The sequence below is a fragment of the Rhinoderma darwinii genome, chromosome 3 (genome assembly GCF_050947455.1).
Source record: "Rhinoderma darwinii isolate aRhiDar2 chromosome 3, aRhiDar2.hap1, whole genome shotgun sequence".
NCBI lineage: Eukaryota > Metazoa > Chordata > Amphibia > Anura > Rhinodermatidae > Rhinoderma > Rhinoderma darwinii.
Genome location: NC_134689.1, coordinates 413,537,596 through 413,560,372, shown reverse-complemented (window position 1 = coordinate 413,560,372; position 22,777 = coordinate 413,537,596). Strand labels below are relative to the sequence as shown.

The 22,777-nt window shown below is 37.7% G+C and overlaps 19 non-coding genes across 19 annotated transcripts; 6 read left to right on the top strand and 13 right to left on the bottom strand.

Annotated features, from left to right (window-relative positions):
* Positions 1-3,060: 3,060 nt before the first annotated feature.
* On the bottom strand, positions 3,061-3,142 carry TRNAS-UGA (transfer RNA serine (anticodon UGA)). The gene has a single exon. It is a non-coding gene; the product is annotated as a tRNA-Ser (tRNA).
* A 123-nt stretch (positions 3,143-3,265) lies between these two features.
* TRNAT-AGU (transfer RNA threonine (anticodon AGU)) lies at positions 3,266-3,339 on the top strand. Its single transcript has one exon. It is a non-coding gene; the product is annotated as a tRNA-Thr (tRNA).
* A 2,840-nt stretch (positions 3,340-6,179) lies between these two features.
* Positions 6,180-6,261, bottom strand: TRNAS-UGA (transfer RNA serine (anticodon UGA)). Its single transcript has one exon. It is a non-coding gene; the product is annotated as a tRNA-Ser (tRNA).
* Positions 6,262-9,187: 2,926 nt separating this feature from the next.
* Positions 9,188-9,261, top strand: TRNAT-AGU (transfer RNA threonine (anticodon AGU)). The gene has a single exon. It is a non-coding gene; the product is annotated as a tRNA-Thr (tRNA).
* A 1,282-nt stretch (positions 9,262-10,543) lies between these two features.
* TRNAS-UGA (transfer RNA serine (anticodon UGA)) lies at positions 10,544-10,625 on the bottom strand. The gene has a single exon. It is a non-coding gene; the product is annotated as a tRNA-Ser (tRNA).
* A 123-nt stretch (positions 10,626-10,748) lies between these two features.
* TRNAT-AGU (transfer RNA threonine (anticodon AGU)) lies at positions 10,749-10,822 on the top strand. Its single transcript has one exon. It is a non-coding gene; the product is annotated as a tRNA-Thr (tRNA).
* A 1,283-nt stretch (positions 10,823-12,105) lies between these two features.
* TRNAS-UGA (transfer RNA serine (anticodon UGA)) lies at positions 12,106-12,187 on the bottom strand. Its single transcript has one exon. It is a non-coding gene; the product is annotated as a tRNA-Ser (tRNA).
* Positions 12,188-12,310: 123 nt separating this feature from the next.
* Positions 12,311-12,384, top strand: TRNAT-AGU (transfer RNA threonine (anticodon AGU)). The gene has a single exon. It is a non-coding gene; the product is annotated as a tRNA-Thr (tRNA).
* A 1,283-nt stretch (positions 12,385-13,667) lies between these two features.
* TRNAS-UGA (transfer RNA serine (anticodon UGA)) lies at positions 13,668-13,749 on the bottom strand. The gene has a single exon. It is a non-coding gene; the product is annotated as a tRNA-Ser (tRNA).
* A 688-nt stretch (positions 13,750-14,437) lies between these two features.
* TRNAS-UGA (transfer RNA serine (anticodon UGA)) lies at positions 14,438-14,519 on the bottom strand. Its single transcript has one exon. It is a non-coding gene; the product is annotated as a tRNA-Ser (tRNA).
* Positions 14,520-15,205: 686 nt separating this feature from the next.
* TRNAS-UGA (transfer RNA serine (anticodon UGA)) lies at positions 15,206-15,287 on the bottom strand. Its single transcript has one exon. It is a non-coding gene; the product is annotated as a tRNA-Ser (tRNA).
* A 1,480-nt stretch (positions 15,288-16,767) lies between these two features.
* Positions 16,768-16,849, bottom strand: TRNAS-UGA (transfer RNA serine (anticodon UGA)). Its single transcript has one exon. It is a non-coding gene; the product is annotated as a tRNA-Ser (tRNA).
* A 123-nt stretch (positions 16,850-16,972) lies between these two features.
* TRNAT-AGU (transfer RNA threonine (anticodon AGU)) lies at positions 16,973-17,046 on the top strand. Its single transcript has one exon. It is a non-coding gene; the product is annotated as a tRNA-Thr (tRNA).
* Positions 17,047-18,329: 1,283 nt separating this feature from the next.
* On the bottom strand, positions 18,330-18,411 carry TRNAS-UGA (transfer RNA serine (anticodon UGA)). The gene has a single exon. It is a non-coding gene; the product is annotated as a tRNA-Ser (tRNA).
* Positions 18,412-19,099: 688 nt separating this feature from the next.
* On the bottom strand, positions 19,100-19,181 carry TRNAS-UGA (transfer RNA serine (anticodon UGA)). The gene has a single exon. It is a non-coding gene; the product is annotated as a tRNA-Ser (tRNA).
* A 688-nt stretch (positions 19,182-19,869) lies between these two features.
* Positions 19,870-19,951, bottom strand: TRNAS-UGA (transfer RNA serine (anticodon UGA)). The gene has a single exon. It is a non-coding gene; the product is annotated as a tRNA-Ser (tRNA).
* Positions 19,952-20,639: 688 nt separating this feature from the next.
* TRNAS-UGA (transfer RNA serine (anticodon UGA)) lies at positions 20,640-20,721 on the bottom strand. Its single transcript has one exon. It is a non-coding gene; the product is annotated as a tRNA-Ser (tRNA).
* A 123-nt stretch (positions 20,722-20,844) lies between these two features.
* Positions 20,845-20,918, top strand: TRNAT-AGU (transfer RNA threonine (anticodon AGU)). Its single transcript has one exon. It is a non-coding gene; the product is annotated as a tRNA-Thr (tRNA).
* A 1,283-nt stretch (positions 20,919-22,201) lies between these two features.
* Positions 22,202-22,283, bottom strand: TRNAS-UGA (transfer RNA serine (anticodon UGA)). Its single transcript has one exon. It is a non-coding gene; the product is annotated as a tRNA-Ser (tRNA).
* Between the last annotated feature and the right edge of the window lie 494 nt (positions 22,284-22,777).

Here is a 22,777-nt window from a genome sequence, read left to right as displayed (position 1 = left end):
CCTTAACCACTCGGCCATCACAACTTATGTACCCTGACTGTTTAGACTTCTGGCAACTACACCTAAGGGGCTAGCCAAAAATATGAGATCAGTCTTTTGCTCTGAACTGAGCTGTGTGGTAGGACACCGTGAGAAGAAAAGTGCTTTGGTGCTGTGGCTTAGTTGGTTAAAGCACCTGTCTAGTAAACAGGAGATCCGAGTTCAAATCTCAGCAGTGCCTTGCTATTTGTTGCTTTAGTTTATTCACTTGTTTATTATTTAAGCTTACATAACTAAAGTATATGATGAATCAAATTCTTTATAGGCAATTAAAAATCTATCGGGTTTTTCATTGGTGACAGAGACCCCATGAATGTCATTGAGTTTTCTATAAGTAGTAAGTTCAATACAAAGTAATTATAGACCAGTAAGCTTAACATCCATTGTGGGAAAAACTTTTGAAGAGCTCTTAAAGGGACTCTGTTACCAGTTTATCAGGTCCCTAACTCCTAACTAGTCTAATTGGTGCTTTGCTGCTGATAACTACAGGGTGATTTGTAGTAAAAAAAATGTTTATTATTTGCAAAATTATGAGCATTTTCTAAATATGTAATTTAGCCTTTATTAGACATCTGGGAGGTAACAGCAGCAATTCTCCTGAGGTGGAGCTGACTCTCAGCATCTGATGCTGTCCTATCAGCATGAAGTTGCTTCACACACATTGTGAAACTCAAGCTACAGGGAAGGAGGATCAATTCAAACAGCCATATCTCGGGCTGTGGGCCACCTAAAAAAGCAGATTTGGTGGCATTTGAAAGACTGGATTCTACTCTTTCATATGACACCAAAATCACAGTTCTAGCTGTGACAGAACCGAAGATATCACCTGTTGAAAACACAGTCGGGAATGGACGCAGTGTACTATATGATCACACTGTGTTGCTGGACAGGGAAGGGGGAGAAGTTGTATGCTGATTGGACAGCGTCATACAGAAAACATTAGCTGCCCAGAGTAAAAAGGAGTCATCTCCTATTTGGCTATTAGAGCTACATTAGTATATATAAATAAATGCTCATAACTTTGCAAATAAACGTTTTTTTAAAAAAAACAACAAATCACACTGTAGTTATCAGCATCATAGCGCCTATTAGGCTAGTTAGGAAATTGGGAATTGATAAACTGGTGACAGAGTCCATTTAAGGGACTATATACAGGAGTATGTGACAGAAAATAGTATTATAATTGACAGCAAGCAGAGATTTACTAAGGACAGAAGTTGTCCAACCAACCTGATTTGTTTTTATCAAGAGGAAAATAAAAGTCTGGACAAATGGGATGCTGTAGTTATAGTGATTTATACTCTAAATATTGCTCGCTTTTCAGAGTTGTAAGCCAGGGGCACAGCTGGAACCACTATTATTAATGTAATTAATCAGTGATAAAGAGGATGGAATTAAAATAACTCTTTCTATAGGTGACAAACTTTAATATGTTTCTGGAAGTTCTCTTCTTAAAATAGAACGTTGTGAACAGGACTTGAATCTGTGCAGGGGGACCTCATTGGATTTCAAATCCAACGCCTTAACCACTCGGCCATCACAACTTATGTACCCTGACTGTTTAGACTTCTGGCAACTACACCTAAGGGGCTAGCCAAAAATATGAGATCAGTCTTTTGCTCTGAACTGAGCTGTGTGGTAGGACACCGTGAGAAGAAAAGTGCTTTGGTGCTGTGGCTTAGTTGGTTAAAGCACCTGTCTAGTAAACAGGAGATCCGAGTTCAAATCTCAGCAGTGCCTTGCTATTTGTTGCTTTAGTTTATTCACTTGTTTATTATTTAAGCTTACATAACTAAAGTATATGATGAATCAAATTCTTTATAGGCAATTAAAAATCTATCGGGTTTTTCATTGGTGACAGAGACCCCATGAATGTCATTGAGTTTTCTATAAGTAGTAAGTTCAATACAAAGTAATTATAGACCAGTAAGCTTAACATCCATTGTGGGAAAAACTTTTGAAGAGCTCTTAAAGGGACTCTGTTACCAGTTTATCAGGTCCCTAACTCCTAACTAGTCTAATTGGTGCTTTGCTGCTGATAACTACAGGGTGATTTGTAGTAAAAAAAATGTTTATTATTTGCAAAATTATGAGCATTTTCTAAATATGTAATTTAGCCTTTATTAGACATCTGGGAGGTAACAGCAGCAATTCTCCTGAGGTGGAGCTGACTCTCAGCATCTGATGCTGTCCTATCAGCATGAAGTTGCTTCACACACATTGTGAAACTCAAGCTACAGGGAAGGAGGATCAATTCAAACAGCCATATCTCGGGCTGTGGGCCACCTAAAAAAGCAGATTTGGTGGCATTTGAAAGACTGGATTCTACTCTTTCATATGACACCAAAATCACAGTTCTAGCTGTGACAGAACCGAAGATATCACCTGTTGAAAACACAGTCGGGAATGGACGCAGTGTACTATATGATCACACTGTGTTGCTGGACAGGGAAGGGGGAGAAGTTGTATGCTGATTGGACAGCGTCATACAGAAAACATTAGCTGCCCAGAGTAAAAAGGAGTCATCTCCTATTTGGCTATTAGAGCTACATTAGTATATATAAATAAATGCTCATAACTTTGCAAATAAACGTTTTTTAAAAAAAAACAACAAATCACACTGTAGTTATCAGCATCATAGCGCCTATTAGGCTAGTTAGGAAATTGGGAATTGATAAACTGGTGACAGAGTCCATTTAAGGGACTATATACAGGAGTATGTGACAGAAAATAGTATTATAATTGACAGCAAGCAGAGATTTACTAAGGACAGAAGTTGTCCAACCAACCTGATTTGTTTTTATCAAGAGGAAAATAAAAGTCTGGACAAAAGGGATGCTGTAGTTATAGTGATTTATACTCTAAATATTGCTCGCTTTTCAGAGTTGTAAGCCAGGGGCACAGCTGGAACCACTATTATTAATGTAATTAATCAGTGATAAAGAGGATGGAATTAAAATAACTCTTTCTATAGGTGACAAACTTTAATATGTTTCTGGAAGTTCTCTTCTTAAAAGAGAACGTTGTGAACAGGACTTGAACCTGTGCAGGGGGACCCCATTGGATTTCAAATCCAACGCCTTAACCACTCGGCCATCACAACTTATGTACCCTGACTGTTAAGACTTCTGGCAACTACACCTAAGGGGCTAGCCTAAAATATGAAATCAGTCTTTTGCTCTGAACTGAGCTGAGTGGTAGGACACCGTGAGAAGAAAAGTGCTTTGGTGCTGTGGCTTAGTTGGTTAAAGCGCCTGTCTAGTAAACAGGAGATCCTGAGTTCAAATCTCAGCAGTGCCTTGCTATTTGTTGCTTTAGTTTATTCACTTGTTTATTATTTAAGCTTACATAACTAAAGTATATGATGAATCAAATTCTTTATAGGCAATTAAAAATCTATCGGGTTTTTCATTGGTGACAGAGACCCCATGAATGTCATTGAGTTTTCTATAAGTAGTAAGTTCAATACAAAGTAATTATAGACCAGTAAGCTTAACATCCATTGTGGGAAAAACTTTTGAAGAGCTCTTAAAGGGACTCTGTTACCAGTTTATCAGGTCCCTAACTCCTAACTAGTCTAATTGGTGCTTTGCTGCTGATAACTACAGGGTGATTTGTAGTAAAAAAAATGTTTATTATTTGCAAAATTATGAGCATTTTCTAAATATGTAATTTAGCCTTTATTAGACATCTGGGAGGTAACAGCAGCAATTCTCCTGAGGTGGAGCTGACTCTCAGCATCTGATGCTGTCCTATCAGCATGAAGTTGCTTCACACACATTGTGAAACTCAAGCTACAGGGAAGGAGGATCAATTCAAACAGCCATATCTCGGGCTGTGGGCCACCTAAAAAAGCAGATTTGGTGGCATTTGAAAGACTGGATTCTACTCTTTCATATGACACCAAAATCACAGTTCTAGCTGTGACAGAACCGAAGATATCACCTGTTGAAAACACAGTCGGGAATGGACGCAGTGTACTATATGATCACACTGTGTTGCTGGACAGGGAAGGGGGAGAAGTTGTATGCTGATTGGACAGCGTCATACAGAAAACATTAGCTGCCCAGAGTAAAAAGGAGTCATCTCCTATTTGGCTATTAGAGCTACATTAGTATATATAAATAAATGCTCATAACTTTGCAAATAAACGTTTTTTAAAAAAAAACAACAAATCACACTGTAGTTATCAGCATCATAGCGCCTATTAGGCTAGTTAGGAAATTGGGAATTGATAAACTGGTGACAGAGTCCATTTAAGGGACTATATACAGGAGTATGTGACAGAAAATAGTATTATAATTGACAGCAAGCAGAGATTTACTAAGGACAGAAGTTGTCCAACCAACCTGATTTGTTTTTATCAAGAGGAAAATAAAAGTCTGGACAAATGGGATGCTGTAGTTATAGTGATTTATACTCTAAATATTGCTCGCTTTTCAGAGTTGTAAGCCAGGGGCACAGCTGGAACCACTATTATTAATGTAATTAATCAGTGATAAAGAGGATGGAATTAAAATAACTCTTTCTATAGGTGACAAACTTTAATATGTTTCTGGAAGTTCTCTTCTTAAAATAGAACGTTGTGAACAGGACTTGAATCTGTGCAGGGGGACCTCATTGGATTTCAAATCCAACGCCTTAACCACTCGGCCATCACAACTTATGTACCCTGACTGTTTAGACTTCTGGCAACTACACCTAAGGGGCTAGCCAAAAATATGAGATCAGTCTTTTGCTCTGAACTGAGCTGTGTGGTAGGACACCGTGAGAAGAAAAGTGCTTTGGTGCTGTGGCTTAGTTGGTTAAAGCACCTGTCTAGTAAACAGGAGATCCGAGTTCAAATCTCAGCAGTGCCTTGCTATTTGTTGCTTTAGTTTATTCACTTGTTTATTATTTAAGCTTACATAACTAAAGTATATGATGAATCAAATTCTTTATAGGCAATTAAAAATCTATCGGGTTTTTCATTGGTGACAGAGACCCCATGAATGTCATTGAGTTTTCTATAAGTAGTAAGTTCAATACAAAGTAATTATAGACCAGTAAGCTTAACATCCATTGTGGGAAAAACTTTTGAAGAGCTCTTAAAGGGACTCTGTTACCAGTTTATCAGGTCCCTAACTCCTAACTAGTCTAATTGGTGCTTTGCTGCTGATAACTACAGGGTGATTTGTAGTAAAAAAAATGTTTATTATTTGCAAAATTATGAGCATTTTCTAAATATGTAATTTAGCCTTTATTAGACATCTGGGAGGTAACAGCAGCAATTCTCCTGAGGTGGAGCTGACTCTCAGCATCTGATGCTGTCCTATCAGCATGAAGTTGCTTCACACACATTGTGAAACTCAAGCTACAGGGAAGGAGGATCAATTCAAACAGCCATATCTCGGGCTGTGGGCCACCTAAAAAAGCAGATTTGGTGGCATTTGAAAGACTGGATTCTACTCTTTCATATGACACCAAAATCACAGTTCTAGCTGTGACAGAACCGAAGATATCACCTGTTGAAAACACAGTCGGGAATGGACGCAGTGTACTATATGATCACACTGTGTTGCTGGACAGGGAAGGGGGAGAAGTTGTATGCTGATTGGACAGCGTCATACAGAAAACATTAGCTGCCCAGAGTAAAAAGGAGTCATCTCCTATTTGGCTATTAGAGCTACATTAGTATATATAAATAAATGCTCATAACTTTGCAAATAAACGTTTTTTTAAAAAAAACAACAAATCACACTGTAGTTATCAGCATCATAGCGCCTATTAGGCTAGTTAGGAAATTGGGAATTGATAAACTGGTGACAGAGTCCATTTAAGGGACTATATACAGGAGTATGTGACAGAAAATAGTATTATAATTGACAGCAAGCAGAGATTTACTAAGGACAGAAGTTGTCCAACCAACCTGATTTGTTTTTATCAAGAGGAAAATAAAAGTCTGGACAAATGGGATGCTGTAGTTATAGTGATTTATACTCTAAATATTGCTCGCTTTTCAGAGTTGTAAGCCAGGGGCACAGCTGGAACCACTATTATTAATGTAATTAATCAGTGATAAAGAGGATGGAATTAAAAGAACTCTTTCTATAGGTGACAAACTTTAATATGTTTCTGGAAGTTCTCTTCTTAAAATAGAACGTTGTGAACAGGACTTGAACCTGTGCAGGGAGACACCATTGGATTTCAAATCCAACGCCTTAACCACTCGGCCATCACAACTTATGTACCCTGACTGTTAAGACTTCTGGCAACTACACCTAAGGGGCTAGCCTAAAATATGAAATCAGTCTTTTGCTCTGAACTGAGCTGAGTGGTAGGACACCGTGAGAAGAAAAGTGCTTTGGTGCTGTGGCTTAGTTGGTTAAAGCGCCTGTCTAGTAAACAGGAGATCCTGAGTTCATAGGAGTCATCTCCTATTTGGCTATTAGAGCTACATTAGTATATATAAATAAATGCTCATAACTTTGCAAATAAACGTTTTAAAAAAAAAAAAAAAACAAATCATACTGTAGTTATCAGCATCATAGCGCCTATTAGGCTAGTTAGGAAATTGGGAATTGATAAACTGGTGACAGAGTCCATTTAAGGGACTATATACAGGAGTATGTGACAGAAAATAGTATTATAATTGACAGCAAGCAGAGATTTACTAAGGACAGAAGTTGTCCAACCAACCTGATTTGTTTTTATCAAGAGGAAAATAAAAGTCTGGACAAATGGGATGCTGTAGTTATAGTGATTTATACTCTAAATATTGCTCGCTTTTCAGAGTTGTAAGCCAGGGGCACAGCTGGAACCACTATTATTAATGTAATTAATCAGTGATAAAGAGGATGGAATTAAAATAACTCTTTCTATAGGTGACAAACTTTAATATGTTTCTGGAAGTTCTCTTCTTAAAATAGAACGTTGTGAACAGGACTTGAATCTGTGCAGGGGGACCTCATTGGATTTCAAATCCAACGCCTTAACCACTCGGCCATCACAACTTATGTACCCTGACTGTTTAGACTTCTGGCAACTACACCTAAGGGGCTAGCCAAAAATATGAGATCAGTCTTTTGCTCTGAACTGAGCTGTGTGGTAGGACACCGTGAGAAGAAAAGTGCTTTGGTGCTGTGGCTTAGTTGGTTAAAGCACCTGTCTAGTAAACAGGAGATCCGAGTTCAAATCTCAGCAGTGCCTTGCTATTTGTTGCTTTAGTTTATTCACTTGTTTATTATTTAAGCTTACATAACTAAAGTATATGATGAATCAAATTCTTTATAGGCAATTAAAAATCTATCGGGTTTTTCATTGGTGACAGAGACCCCATGAATGTCATTGAGTTTTCTATAAGTAGTAAGTTCAATACAAAGTAATTATAGACCAGTAAGCTTAACATCCATTGTGGGAAAAACTTTTGAAGAGCTCTTAAAGGGACTCTGTTACCAGTTTATCAGGTCCCTAACTCCTAACTAGTCTAATTGGTGCTTTGCTGCTGATAACTACAGGGTGATTTGTAGTAAAAAAAATGTTTATTATTTGCAAAATTATGAGCATTTTCTAAATATGTAATTTAGCCTTTATTAGACATCTGGGAGGTAACAGCAGCAATTCTCCTGAGGTGGAGCTGACTCTCAGCATCTGATGCTGTCCTATCAGCATGAAGTTGCTTCACACACATTGTGAAACTCAAGCTACAGGGAAGGAGGATCAATTCAAACAGCCATATCTCGGGCTGTGGGCCACCTAAAAAAGCAGATTTGGTGGCATTTGAAAGACTGGATTCTACTCTTTCATATGACACCAAAATCACAGTTCTAGCTGTGACAGAACCGAAGATATCACCTGTTGAAAACACAGTCGGGAATGGACGCAGTGTACTATATGATCACACTGTGTTGCTGGACAGGGAAGGGGGAGAAGTTGTATGCTGATTGGACAGCGTCATACAGAAAACATTAGCTGCCCAGAGTAAAAAGGAGTCATCTCCTATTTGGCTATTAGAGCTACATTAGTATATATAAATAAATGCTCATAACTTTGCAAATAAACGTTTTTTTAAAAAAAAAAAAACAAATCACACTGTAGTTATCAGCATCATAGCGCCTATTAGGCTAGTTAGGAAATTGGGAATTGATAAACTGGTGACAGAGTCCATTTAAGGGACTATATACAGGAGTATGTGACAGAAAATAGTATTATAATTGACAGCAAGCAGAGATTTACTAAGGACAGGGTCAACGCCTTAACCACTCGGCCATCACAACTTATGTACCCTGACTGTTAAGACTTCTGGCAACTACACCTAAGGGGCTAGCCTAAAATATGAAATCAGTCTTTTGCTCTGAACTGAGCTGAGTGGTAGGACACCGTGAGAAGAAAAGTGCTTTGGTGCTGTGGCTTAGTTGGTTAAAGCGCCTGTCTAGTAAACAGGAGATCCTGAGTTCATAGGAGTCATCTCCTATTTGGCTATTAGAGCTACATTAGTATATATAAATAAATGCTCATAACTTTGCAAATAAACGTTTTTAAAAAAAAAAAAAAACAAATCATACTGTAGTTATCAGCATCATAGCGCCTATTAGGCTAGTTAGGAAATTGGGAATTGATAAACTGGTGACAGAGTCCATTTAAGGGACTATATACAGGAGTATGTGACAGAAAATAGTATTATAATTGACAGCAAGCAGAGATTTACTAAGGACAGAAGTTGTCCAACCAACCTGATTTGTTTTTATCAAGAGGAAAATAAAAGTCTGGACAAATGGGATGCTGTAGTTATAGTGATTTATACTCTAAATATTGCTCGCTTTTCAGAGTTGTAAGCCAGGGGCACAGCTGGAACCACTATTATTAATGTAATTAATCAGTGATAAAGAGGATGGAATTAAAATAACTCTTTCTATAGGTGACAAACTTTAATATGTTTCTGGAAGTTCTCTTCTTAAAATAGAACGTTGTGAACAGGACTTGAATCTGTGCAGGGGGACCTCATTGGATTTCAAATCCAACGCCTTAACCACTCGGCCATCACAACTTATGTACCCTGACTGTTAAGACTTCTGGCAACTACACCTAAGGGGCTAGCCAAAAATATGAGATCAGTCTTTTGCTCTGAACTGAGCTGTGTGGTAGGACACCGTGAGAAGAAAAGTGCTTTGGTGCTGTGGCTTAGTTGGTTAAAGCACCTGTCTAGTAAACAGGAGATCCTGAGTTCAAATCTCAGCAGTGCCTTGCTATTTGTTGCTTTAGTTTATTCACTTGTTTATTATTTAAGCTTACATAACTAAAGTATATGATGAATCAAATTCTTTATAGGCAATTAAAAATCTATCGGGTTTTTCATTGGTGACAGAGACCCCATGAATGTCATTGAGTTTTCTATAAGTAGTAAGTTCAATACAAAGTAATTATAGACCAGTAAGCTTAACATCCATTGTGGGAAAAACTTTTGAAGAGCTCTTAAAGGGACTCTGTTACCAGTTTATCAGGTCCCTAACTCCTAACTAGTCTAATTGGTGCTTTGCTGCTGATAACTACAGGGTGATTTGTAGTAAAAAAAAATGTTTATTATTTGCAAAATTATGAGCATTTTCTATATATGTAATTTAGCCTTTATTAGACATCTGGGAGGTAAAAGCAGCAATTCTCCTGAGGTGGAGCTGACTCTCAGCATCTGATGCTGTCCTATCAGCATGAAGTTGCTTCACACACATTGTGAAACTCAAGCTACAGGGAAGGAGGATCAATTCAAACAGCCATATCTCGGGCTGTGGGCCACCTAAAAAAGCAGATTTGGTGGCATTTGAAAGACTGGATTCTACTCTTTCATATGACACCAAAATCACAGTTCTAGCTGTGACAGAACCGAAGATATCACCTGTTGAAAACACAGTCGGGAATGGACGCAGTGTACTATATGATCACACTGTGTTGCTGGACAGGGAAGGGGGAGAAGTTGTATGCTGATTGGACAGCGTCATACAGAAAACATTAGCTGCCCAGAGTAAAAAGGAGTCATCTCCTATTTGGCTATTAGAGCTACATTAGTATATATAAATAAATGCTCATAACTTTGCAAATAAACGTTTTTAAAAAAAAAAAAACAAATCACACTGTAGTTATCAGCATCATAGCGCCTATTAGGCTAGTTAGGAAATTGGGAATTGATAAACTGGTGACAGAGTCCATTTAAGGGACTATATACAGGAGTATGTGACAGAAAATAGTATTATAATTGACAGCAAGCAGAGATTTACTAAGGACAGAAGTTGTCCAACCAACCTGATTTGTTTTTATCAAGAGGAAAATAAAAGTCTGGACAAATGGGATGCTGTAGTTATAGTGATTTATACTCTAAATATTGCTCGCTTTTCAGAGTTGTAAGCCAGGGGCACAGCTGGAACCACTATTATTAATGTAATTAATCAGTGATAAAGAGGATGGAATTAAAATAACTCTTTCTATAGGTGACAAACTTTAATATGTTTCTGGAAGTTCTCTTCTTAAAATAGAACGTTGTGAACAGGACTTGAACCTGTGCAGGGGGACCCCATTGGATTTCAAATCCAACGCCTTAACCACTCGGCCATCACAACTTATGTACCCTGACTGTTAAGACTTCTGGCAACTACACCTAAGGGGCTAGCCTAAAATATGAAATCAGTCTTTTGCTCTGAACTGAGCTGAGTGGTAGGACACCGTGAGAAGAAAAGTGCTTTGGTGCTGTGGCTTAGTTGGTTAAAGCGCCTGTCTAGTAAACAGGAGATCCTGAGTTCAAATCTCAGCAGTGCCTTGCTATTTGTTGCTTTAGTTTATTCACTTGTTTATTATTTAAGTTTACATAACTAAAGTTTATGATGAATCAAATTCTTTATAGGCAATTAAAAATCTATCGGGTTTTTCATTGGTGACAGAGACCCCATGAATGTCATTGAGTTTTCTATAAGTAGTAAGTTCAATACAAAGTAATTATAGACCAGTAAGCTTAACATCCATTGTGGGAAAAACTTTTGAAGAGCTCTTAAAGGGACTCTGTTACCAGTTTATCAGGTCCCTAACTCCTAACTAGTCTAATTGGTGCTTTGCTGCTGATAACTACAGGGTGATTTGTAGTAAAAAAAATGTTTATTATTTGCAAAATTATGAGCATTTTCTAAATATGTAATTTAGCCTTTATTAGACATCTGGGAGGTAACAGCAGCAATTCTCCTGAGGTGGAGCTGACTCTCAGCATCTGATGCTGTCCTATCAGCATGAAGTTGCTTCACACACATTGTGAAACTCAAGCTACAGGGAAGGAGGATCAATTCAAACAGCCATATCTCGGGCTGTGGGCCACCTAAAAAAGCAGATTTGATGGCATTTGAAAGACTGGATTCTACTCTTTCATATGACACCAAAATCACAGTTCTAGCTGTGACAGAACCGAAGATATCACCTGTTGAAAACACAGTCGGGAATGGACGCAGTGTACTATATGATCACACTGTGTTGCTGGACAGGGAAGGGGGAGAAGTTGTATGCTGATTGGACAGCGTCATACAGAAAACATTAGCTGCCCAGAGTAAAAAGGAGTCATCTCCTATTTGGCTATTAGAGCTACATTAGTATATATAAATAAATGCTCATAAATTTGCAAATAAACGTTTTTTTTAAAAAAAAAAAACAAATCACACTGTAGTTATCAGCATCATAGCGCCTATTAGGCTAGTTAGGAAATTGGGAATTGATAAACTGGTGACAGAGTCCATTTAAGGGACTATATACAGGAGTATGTGACAGAAAATAGTATTATAATTGACAGCAAGCAGAGATTTACTAAGGACAGAAGTTGTCCAACCAACCTGATTTGTTTTTATCAAGAGGAAAATAAAAGTCTGGACAAATGGGATGCTGTAGTTATAGTGATTTATACTCTAAATATTGCTCGCTTTTCAGAGTTGTAAGCCAGGGGCACAGCTGGAACCACTATTATTAATGTAATTAATCAGTGATAAAGAGGATGGAATTAAAATAACTCTTTCTATAGGTGACAAACTTTAATATGTTTCTGGAAGTTCTCTTCTTAAAATAGAACGTTGTGAACAGGACTTGAACCTGTGCAGGGAGACACCATTGGATTTCAAATCCAACGCCTTAACCACTCGGCCATCACAACTTATGTACCCTGACTGTTAAGACTTCTGGCAACTACACCTAAGGGGCTAGCCTAAAATATGAAATCAGTCTTTTGCTCTGAACTGAGCTGAGTGGTAGGACACCGTGAGAAGAAAAGTGCTTTGGTGCTGTGGCTTAGTTGGTTAAAGCGCCTGTCTAGTAAACAGGAGATCCTGAGTTCAAATCTCAGCAGTGCCTTGCTATTTGTTGCTTTAGTTTATTCACTTGTTTATTATTTAAGTTTACATAACTAAAGTTTATGATGAATCAAATTCTTTATAGGCAATTAAAAATCTATCGGGTTTTTCATTGGTGACAGAGACCCCATGAATGTCATTGAGTTTTCTATAAGTAGTAAGTTCAATACAAAGTAATTATAGACCAGTAAGCTTAACATCCATTGTGGGAAAAACTTTTGAAGAGCTCTTAAAGGGACTCTGTTACCAGTTTATCAGGTCCCTAACTCCTAACTAGTCTAATTGGTGCTTTGCTGCTGATAACTACAGGGTGATTTGTAGTAAAAAAAATGTTTATTATTTGCAAAATTATGAGCATTTTCTAAATATGTAATTTAGCCTTTATTAGACATCTGGGAGGTAACAGCAGCAATTCTCCTGAGGTGGAGCTGACTCTCAGCATCTGATGCTGTCCTATCAGCATGAAGTTGCTTCACACACATTGTGAAACTCAAGCTACAGGGAAGGAGGATCAATTCAAACAGCCATATCTCGGGCTGTGGGCCACCTAAAAAAGCAGATTTGGTGGCATTTGAAAGACTGGATTCTACTCTTTCATATGACACCAAAATCACAGTTCTAGCTGTGACAGAACCGAAGATATCACCTGTTGAAAACACAGTCGGGAATGGACGCAGTGTACTATATGATCACACTGTGTTGCTGGACAGGGAAGGGGGAGAAGTTGTATGCTGATTGGACAGCGTCATACAGAAAACATTAGCTGCCCAGAGTAAAAAGGAGTCATCTCCTATTTGGCTATTAGAGCTACATTAGTATATATAAATAAATGCTCATAACTTTGCAAATAAACGTTTTTTTTAAAAAAAAAAAACAAATCACACTGTAGTTATCAGCATCATAGCGCCTATTAGGCTAGTTAGGAAATTGGGAATTGATAAACTGGTGACAGAGTCCATTTAAGGGACTATATACAGGAGTATGTGACAGAAAATAGTATTATAATTGACAGCAAGCAGAGATTTACTAAGGACAGAAGTTGTCCAACCAACCTGATTTGTTTTTATCAAGAGGAAAATAAAAGTCTGGACAAATGGGATGCTGTAGTTATAGTGATTTATACTCTAAATATTGCTCGCTTTTCAGAGTTGTAAGCCAGGGGCACAGCTGGAACCACTATTATTAATGTAATTAATCAGTGATAAAGAGGATGGAATTAAAATAACTCTTTCTATAGGTGACAAACTTTAATATGTTTCTGGAAGTTCTCTTCTTAAAATAGAACGTTGTGAACAGGACTTGAACCTGTGCAGGGAGACACCATTGGATTTCAAATCCAACGCCTTAACCACTCGGCCATCACAACTTATGTACCCTGACTGTTAAGACTTCTGGCAACTACACCTAAGGGGCTAGCCTAAAATATGAAATCAGTCTTTTGCTCTGAACTGAGCTGAGTGGTAGGACACCGTGAGAAGAAAAGTGCTTTGGTGCTGTGGCTTAGTTGGTTAAAGCGCCTGTCTAGTAAACAGGAGATCCTGAGTTCATAGGAGTCATCTCCTATTTGGCTATTAGAGCTACATTAGTATATATAAATAAATGCTCATAACTTTGCAAATAAATGTTTTTAAAAAAAAAAAAAAACAAATCATACTGTAGTTATCAGCATCATAGCGCCTATTAGGCTAGTTAGGAAATTGGGAATTGATAAACTGGTGACAGAGTCCATTTAAGGGACTATATACAGGAGTATGTGACAGAAAATAGTATTATAATTGACAGCAAGCAGAGATTTACTAAGGACAGAAGTTGTCCAACCAACCTGATTTGTTTTTATCAAGAGGAAAATAAAAGTCTGGACAAATGGGATGCTGTAGTTATAGTGATTTATACTCTAAATATTGCTCGCTTTTCAGAGTTGTAAGCCAGGGGCACAGCTGGAACCACTATTATTAATGTAATTAATCAGTGATAAAGAGGATGGAATTAAAATAACTCTTTCTATAGGTGACAAACTTTAATATGTTTCTGGAAGTTCTCTTCTTAAAATAGAACGTTGTGAACAGGACTTGAACCTGTGCAGGGAGACACCATTGGATTTCAAATCCAACGCCTTAACCACTCGGCCATCACAACTTATGTACCCTGACTGTTAAGACTTCTGGCAACTACACCTAAGGGGCTAGCCTAAAATATGAAATCAGTCTTTTGCTCTGAACTGAGCTGAGTGGTAGGACACCGTGAGAAGAAAAGTGCTTTGGTGCTGTGGCTTAGTTGGTTAAAGCGCCTGTCTAGTAAACAGGAGATCCTGAGTTCATAGGAGTCATCTCCTATTTGGCTATTAGAGCTACATTAGTATATATAAATAAATGCTCATAACTTTGCAAATAAACGTTTTTTAAAAAAAAAAAACAAATCATACTGTAGTTATCAGCATCATAGCGCCTATTAGGCTAGTTAGGAAATTGGGAATTGATAAACTGGTGACAGAGTCCATTTAAGGGACTATATACAGGAGTATGTGACAGAAAATAGTATTATAATTGACAGCAAGCAGAGATTTACTAAGGACAGAAGTTGTCCAACCAACCTGATTTGTTTTTATCAAGAGGAAAATAAAAGTCTGGACAAATGGGATGCTGTAGTTATAGTGATTTATACTCTAAATATTGCTCCGTTTTCAGAGTTGTAAGCCAGGGGCACAGCTGGAACCACTATTATTAATGTAATTAATCAGTGATAAAGAGGATGGAATTAAAATAACTCTTTCTATAGGTGACAAACTTTAATATGTTTCTGGAAGTTCTCTTCTTAAAATAGAACGTTGTGAACAGGACTTGAACCTGTGCAGGGAGACCCCATTGGATTTCAAATCCAACGCCTTAACCACTCGGCCATCACAACTTATGTACCCTGACTGTTAAGACTTCTGGCAACTACACCTAAGGGGCTAGCCTAAAATATGAGATCAGTCTTTTGCTCTGAACTGAGCTGTGTGGTAGGACACCGTGAGAAGAAAAGTGCTTTGGTGCTGTGGCTTAGTTGGTTAAAGCGCCTGTCTAGTAAACAGGAGATCCTGAGTTCAAATCTCGGCAGTGCCTTGCTATTTGTTGCTTTAGTTTATTCACTTGTTTATTATTTAAGTTTACATAACTAAAGTATATGATGAATCAAATTCTTTATAGGCAATTAAAAATCTATCGGGTTTTTCATTGGTGACAGAGACCCCATGAATGTCATTGAGTTTTCTATAAGTAGTAAGTTCAATACAAAGTAATTATAGACCAGTAAGCTTAACATCCATTGTGGGAAAAACTTTTGAAGAGCTCTTAAAGGGACTCTGTTACCAGTTTATCAGGTCCCTAACTCCTAACTAGTCTAATTGGTGCTTTGCTGCTGATAACTACAGGGTGATTTGTAGTAAAAAAAATGTTTATTATTTGCAAAATTATGAGCATTTTCTAAATATGTAATTTAGCCTTTATTAGACATCTGGGAGGTAACAGCAGCAATTCTCCTGAGGTGGAGCTGACTCTCAGCATCTGATGCTGTCCTATCAGCATGAAGTTGCTTCACACACATTGTGAAACTCAAGCTACAGGGAAGGAGGATCAATTCAAACAGCCATATCTCGGGCTGTGGGCCACCTAAAAAAGCAGATTTGGTGGCATTTGAAAGACTGGATTCTACTCTTTCATATGACACCAAAATCACAGTTCTAGCTGTGACAGAACCGAAGATATCACCTGTTGAAAACACAGTCGGGAATGGACGCAGTGTACTATATGATCACACTGTGTTGCTGGACAGGGAAGGGGGAGAAGTTGTATGCTGATTGGACAGCGTCATACAGAAAACATTAGCTGCCCAGAGTAAAAAGGAGTCATCTCCTATTTGGCTATTAGAGCTACATTAGTATATATAAATAAATGCTCATAACTTTGCAAATAAACGTTTTTTTAAAAAAAAAAAAACAAATCACACTGTAGTTATCAGCATCATAGCGCCTATTAGGCTAGTTAGGAAATTGGGAATTGATAAACTGGTGACAGAGTCCATTTAAGGGACTATATACAGGAGTATGTGACAGAAAATAGTATTATAATTGACAGCAAGCAGAGATTTACTAAGGACAGAAGTTGTCCAACCAACCTGATTTGTTTTTATCAAGAGGAAAATAAAAGTCTGGACAAATGGGATGCTGTAGTTATAGTGATTTATACTCTAAATATTGCTCGCTTTTCAGAGTTGTAAGCCAGGGGCACAGCTGGAACCACTATTATTAATGTAATTAATCAGTGATAAAGAGGATGGAATTAAAATAACTCTTTCTATAGGTGACAAACTTTAATATGTTTCTGGAAGTTCTCTTCTTAAAATAGAACGTTGTGAACAGGACTTGAACCTGTGCAGGGAGACACCATTGGATTTCAAATCCAACGCCTTAACCACTCGGCCATCACAACTTATGTACCCTGACTATTAAGACTTCTGGCAACTACACCTAAGGGGCTAGCCTAAAATATGAAATCAGTCTTTTGCTCTGAACTGAGCTGAGTGGTAGGACACCGTGAGAAGAAAAGTGCTTTGGTGCTGTGGCTTAGTTGGTTAAAGCGCCTGTCTAGTAAACAGGAGATCCTGAGTTCAAATCTCAGCAGTGCCTTGCTATTTGTTGCTTTAGTTTATTCACTTGTTTATTATTTAAGTTTACATAACTAAAGTTTATGATGAATCAAATTCTTTATAGGCAATTAAAAATCTATCGGGTTTTTCATTGGTGACAGAGACCCCATGAATGTCATTGAGTTTTCTATAAGTAGTAAGTTCAATACAAAGTAATTATAGACCAGTAAGCTTAACATCCATTGTGGGAAAAACTTTTGAAGAGCTCTTAAAGGGACTCTGTTACCAGTTTATCAGGTCCCTAACTCCTAACTAGTCTAATTGGTGCTTTGCTGCTGATAACTACAGGGTGATTTGTAGTAAAAAAAATGTTTATTATTTGCAAAATTATGAGCATTTTCTAAATATGTAATTTAGCCTTTATTAGACATCTGGGAGGTAACAGCAGCAATTCTCCTGAGGTGGAGCTGACTCTCAGCATCTGATGCTGTCCTATCAGCATGAAGTTGCTTCACACACATTGTGAAACTCAAGCTACAGGGAAGGAGGATCAATTCAAACAGCCATATCTCGGGCTGTGGGCCACCTAAAAAAGCAGATTTGGTGGCATTTGAAAGACTGGATTCTACTCTTTCATATGACACCAAAATCACAGTTCTAGCTGTGACAGAACCGAAGATATCACCTGTTGAAAACACAGTCGGGAATGGACGCAGTGTACTATATGATCACACTGTGTTGCTGGACAGGGAAGGGGGAGAAGTTGTATGCTGATTGGACAGCGTCATACAGAAAACATTAGCTGCCCAGAGTAAAAAGGAGTCATCTCCTATTTGGCTATTAGAGCTACATTAGTATATATAAATAAATGCTCATAACTTTGCAAATAAACGTTTTTTTTAAAAAAAAAAAACAAATCACACTGTAGTTATCAGCATCATAGCGCCTATTAGGCTAGTTAGGAAATTGGGAATTGATAAACTGGTGACAGAGTCCATTTAAGGGACTATATACAGGAGTATGTGACAGAAAATAGTATTATAATTGACAGCAAGCAGAGATTTACTAAGGACAGAAGTTGTCCAACCAACCTGATTTGTTTTTATCAAGAGGAAAATAAAAGTCTGGACAAATGGGATGCTGTAGTTATAGTGATTTATACTCTAAATATTGCTCGCTTTTCAGAGTTGTAAGCCAGGGGCACAGCTGGAACCACTATTATTAATGTAATTAATCAGTGATAAAGAGGATGGAATTAAAATAACTCTTTCTATAGGTGACAAACTTTAATATGTTTCTGGAAGTTCTCTTCTTAAAATAGAACGTTGTGAACAGGACTTGAACCTGTGCAGGGAGACACCATTGGATTTCAAATCCAACGCCTTAACCACTCGGCCATCACAACTTATGTACCCTGACTGTTAAGACTTCTGGCAACTACACCTAAGGGGCTAGCCTAAAATATGAAATCAGTCTTTTGCTCTGAACTGAGCTGAGTGGTAGGACACCGTGAGAAGAAAAGTGCTTTGGTGCTGTGGCTTAGTTGGTTAAAGCGCCTGTCTAGTAAACAGGAGATCCTGAGTTCATAGGAGTCATCTCCTATTTGGCTATTAGAGCTACATTAGTATATATAAATAAATGCTCATAACTTTGCAAATAAATGTTTTTAAAAAAAACAAAAAACAAATCATACTGTAGTTATCAGCATCATAGCGCCTATTAGGCTAGTTAGGAAATTGGGAATTGATAAACTGGTGACAGAGTCCATTTAAGGGACTATATACAGGAGTATGTGACAGAAAATAGTATTATAATTGACAGCAAGCAGAGATTTACTAAGGACAGAAGTTGTCCAACCAACCTGATTTGTTTTTATCAAGAGGAAAATAAAAGTCTGGACAAATGGGATGCTGTAGTTATAGTGATTTATACTCTAAATATTGCTCGCTTTTCAGAGTTGTAAGCCAGGGGCACAGCTGGAACCACTATTATTAATGTAATTAATCAGTGATAAAGAGGATGGAATTAAAAGAACTCTTTCTATAGGTGACAAACTTTAATATGTTTCTGGAAGTTCTCTTCTTAAAATAGAACGTTGTGAACAGGACTTGAACCTGTGCAGGGAGACACCATTGGATTTCAAATCCAACGCCTTAACCACTCGGCCATCACAACTTATGTACCCTGACTGTTAAGACTTCTGGCAACTACACCTAAGGGGCTAGCCTAAAATATGAAATCAGTCTTTTGCTCTGAACTGAGCTGAGTGGTAGGACACCGTGAGAAGAAAAGTGCTTTGGTGCTGTGGCTTAGTTGGTTAAAGCGCCTGTCTAGTAAACAGGAGATCCTGAGTTCATAGGAGTCATCTCCTATTTGGCTATTAGAGCTACATTAGTATATATAAATAAATGCTCATAACTTTGCAAATAAACGTTTTTAAAAAAAAAAAAAAACAAATCATACTGTAGTTATCAGCATCATAGCGCCTATTAGGCTAGTTAGGAAATTGGGAATTGATAAACTGGTGACAGAGTCCATTTAAGGGACTATATACAGGAGTATGTGACAGAAAATAGTATTATAATTGACAGCAAGCAGAGATTTACTAAGGACAGAAGTTGTCCAACCAACCTGATTTGTTTTTATCAAGAGGAAAATAAAAGTCTGGACAAATGGGATGCTGTAGTTATAGTGATTTATACTCTAAATATTGCTCGCTTTTCAGAGTTGTAAGCCAGGGGCACAGCTGGAACCACTATTATTAATGTAATTAATCAGTGATAAAGAGGATGGAATTAAAAGAACTCTTTCTATAGGTGACAAACTTTAATATGTTTCTGGAAGTTCTCTTCTTAAAATAGAACGTTGTGAACAGGACTTGAACCTGTGCAGGGAGACACCATTGGATTTCAAATCCAACGCCTTAACCACTCGGCCATCACAACTTATGTACCCTGACTGTTAAGACTTCTGGCAACTACACCTAAGGGGCTAGCCTAAAATATGAAATCAGTCTTTTGCTCTGAACTGAGCTGAGTGGTAGGACACCGTGAGAAGAAAAGTGCTTTGGTGCTGTGGCTTAGTTGGTTAAAGCGCCTGTCTAGTAAACAGGAGATCCTGAGTTCATAGGAGTCATCTCCTATTTGGCTATTAGAGCTACATTAGTATATATAAATAAATGCTCATAACTTTGCAAATAAACGTTTTTAAAAAAAAAAAAAAACAAATCATACTGTAGTTATCAGCATCATAGCGCCTATTAGGCTAGTTAGGAAATTGGGAATTGATAAACTGGTGACAGAGTCCATTTAAGGGACTATATACAGGAGTATGTGACAGAAAATAGTATTATAATTGACAGCAAGCAGAGATTTACTAAGGACAGAAGTTGTCCAACCAACCTGATTTGTTTTTATCAAGAGGAAAATAAAAGTCTGGACAAATGGGATGCTGTAGTTATAGTGATTTATACTCTAAATATTGCTCGCTTATCAGAGTTGTAAGCCAGGGGCACAGCTGGAACCACTATTATTAATGTAATTAATCAGTGATAAAGAGGATGGAATTAAAAGAACTCTTTCTATAGGTGACAAACTTTAATATGTTTCTGGAAGTTCTCTTCTTAAAATAGAACGTTGTGAACAGGACTTGAACCTGTGCAGGGAGACACCATTGGATTTCAAATCCAACGCCTTAACCACTCGGCCATCACAACTTATGTACCCTGACTGTTAAGACTTCTGGCAACTACACCTAAGGGGCTAGCGTAAAATATGAAATCAGTCTTTTGCTCTGAACTGAGCTGAGTGGTAGGACACCGTGAGAAGAAAAGTGCTTTGGTGCTGTGGCTTAGTTGGTTAAAGCGCCTGTCTAGTAAACAGGAGATCCTGAGTTCAAATCTCAGCAGTGCCTTGCTATTTGTTGCTTTAGTTTATTCACTTGTTTATTATTTAAGTTTACATAACTAAAGTTTATGATGAATCAAATTCTTTATAGGCAATTAAAAATCTATCGGGTTTTTCATTGGTGACAGAGACCCCATGAATGTCATTGAGTTTTCTATAAGTAGTAAGTTCAATACAAAGTAATTATAGACCAGTAAGCTTAACATCCATTGTGGGAAAAACTTTTGAAGAGCTCTTAAAGGGACTCTGTTACCAGTTTATCAGGTCCCTAACTCCTAACTAGTCTAATTGGTGCTTTGCTGCTGATAACTACAGGGTGATTTGTAGTAAAAAAAATGTTTATTATTTGCAAAATTATGAGCATTTTCTAAATATGTAATTTAGCCTTTATTAGACATCTGGGAGGTAACAGCAGCAATTCTCCTGAGGTGGAGCTGACTCTCAGCATCTGATGCTGTCCTATCAGCATGAAGTTGCTTCACACACATTGTGAAACTCAAGCTACAGGGAAGGAGGATCAATTCAAACAGCCATATCTCGGGCTGTGGGCCACCTAAAAAAGCAGATTTGGTGGCATTTGAAAGACTGGATTCTACTCTTTCATATGACACCAAAATCACAGTTCTAGCTGTGACAGAACCGAAGATATCACCTGTTGAAAACACAGTCGGGAATGGACGCAGTGTACTATATGATCACACTGTGTTGCTGGACAGGGAAGGGGGAGAAGTTGTATGCTGATTGGACAGCGTCATACAGAAAACATTAGCTGCCCAGAGTAAAAAGGAGTCATCTCCTATTTGGCTATTAGAGCTACATTAGTATATATAAATAAATGCTCATAACTTTGCAAATAAACGTTTTTTTTAAAAAAAAAAAACAAATCACACTGTAGTTATCAGCATCATAGCGCCTATTAGGCTAGTTAGGAAATTGGGAATTGATAAACTGGTGACAGAGTCCATTTAAGGGACTATATACAGGAGTATGTGACAGAAAATAGTATTATAATTGACAGCAAGCAGAGATTTACTAAGGACAGAAGTTGTCCAACCAACCTGATTTGTTTTTATCAAGAGGAAAATAAAAGTCTGGACAAATGGGATGCTGTAGTTATAGTGATTTATACTCTAAATATTGCTCGCTTTTCAGAGTTGTAAGCCAGGGGCACAGCTGGAACCACTATTATTAATGTAATTAATCAGTGATAAAGAGGATGGAATTAAAATAACTCTTTCTATAGGTGACAAACTTTAATATGTTTCTGGAAGTTCTCTTCTTAAAATAGAACGTTGTGAACAGGACTTGAACCTGTGCAGGGAGACACCATTGGATTTCAAATCCAACGCCTTAACCACTCGGCCATCACAACTTATGTACCCTGACTGTTAAGACTTCTGGCAACTACACCTAAGGGGCTAGCCTAAAATATGAAATCAGTCTTTTGCTCTGAACTGAGCTGAGTGGTAGGACACCGTGAGAAGAAAAGTGCTTTGGTGCTGTGGCTTAGTTGGTTAAAGCGCCTGTCTAGTAAACAGGAGATCCTGAGTTCATAGGAGTCATCTCCTATTTGGCTATTAGAGCTACATTAGTATATATAAATAAATGCTCATAACTTTGCAAATAAATGTTTTTAAAAAAAAAAAAAAACAAATCATACTGTAGTTATCAGCATCATAGCGCCTATTAGGCTAGTTAGGAAATTGGGAATTGATAAACTGGTGACAGAGTCCATTTAAGGGACTATATACAGGAGTATGTGACAGAAAATAGTATTATAATTGACAGCAAGCAGAGATTTACTAAGGACAGAAGTTGTCCAACCAACCTGATTTGTTTTTATCAAGAGGAAAATAAAAGTCTGGA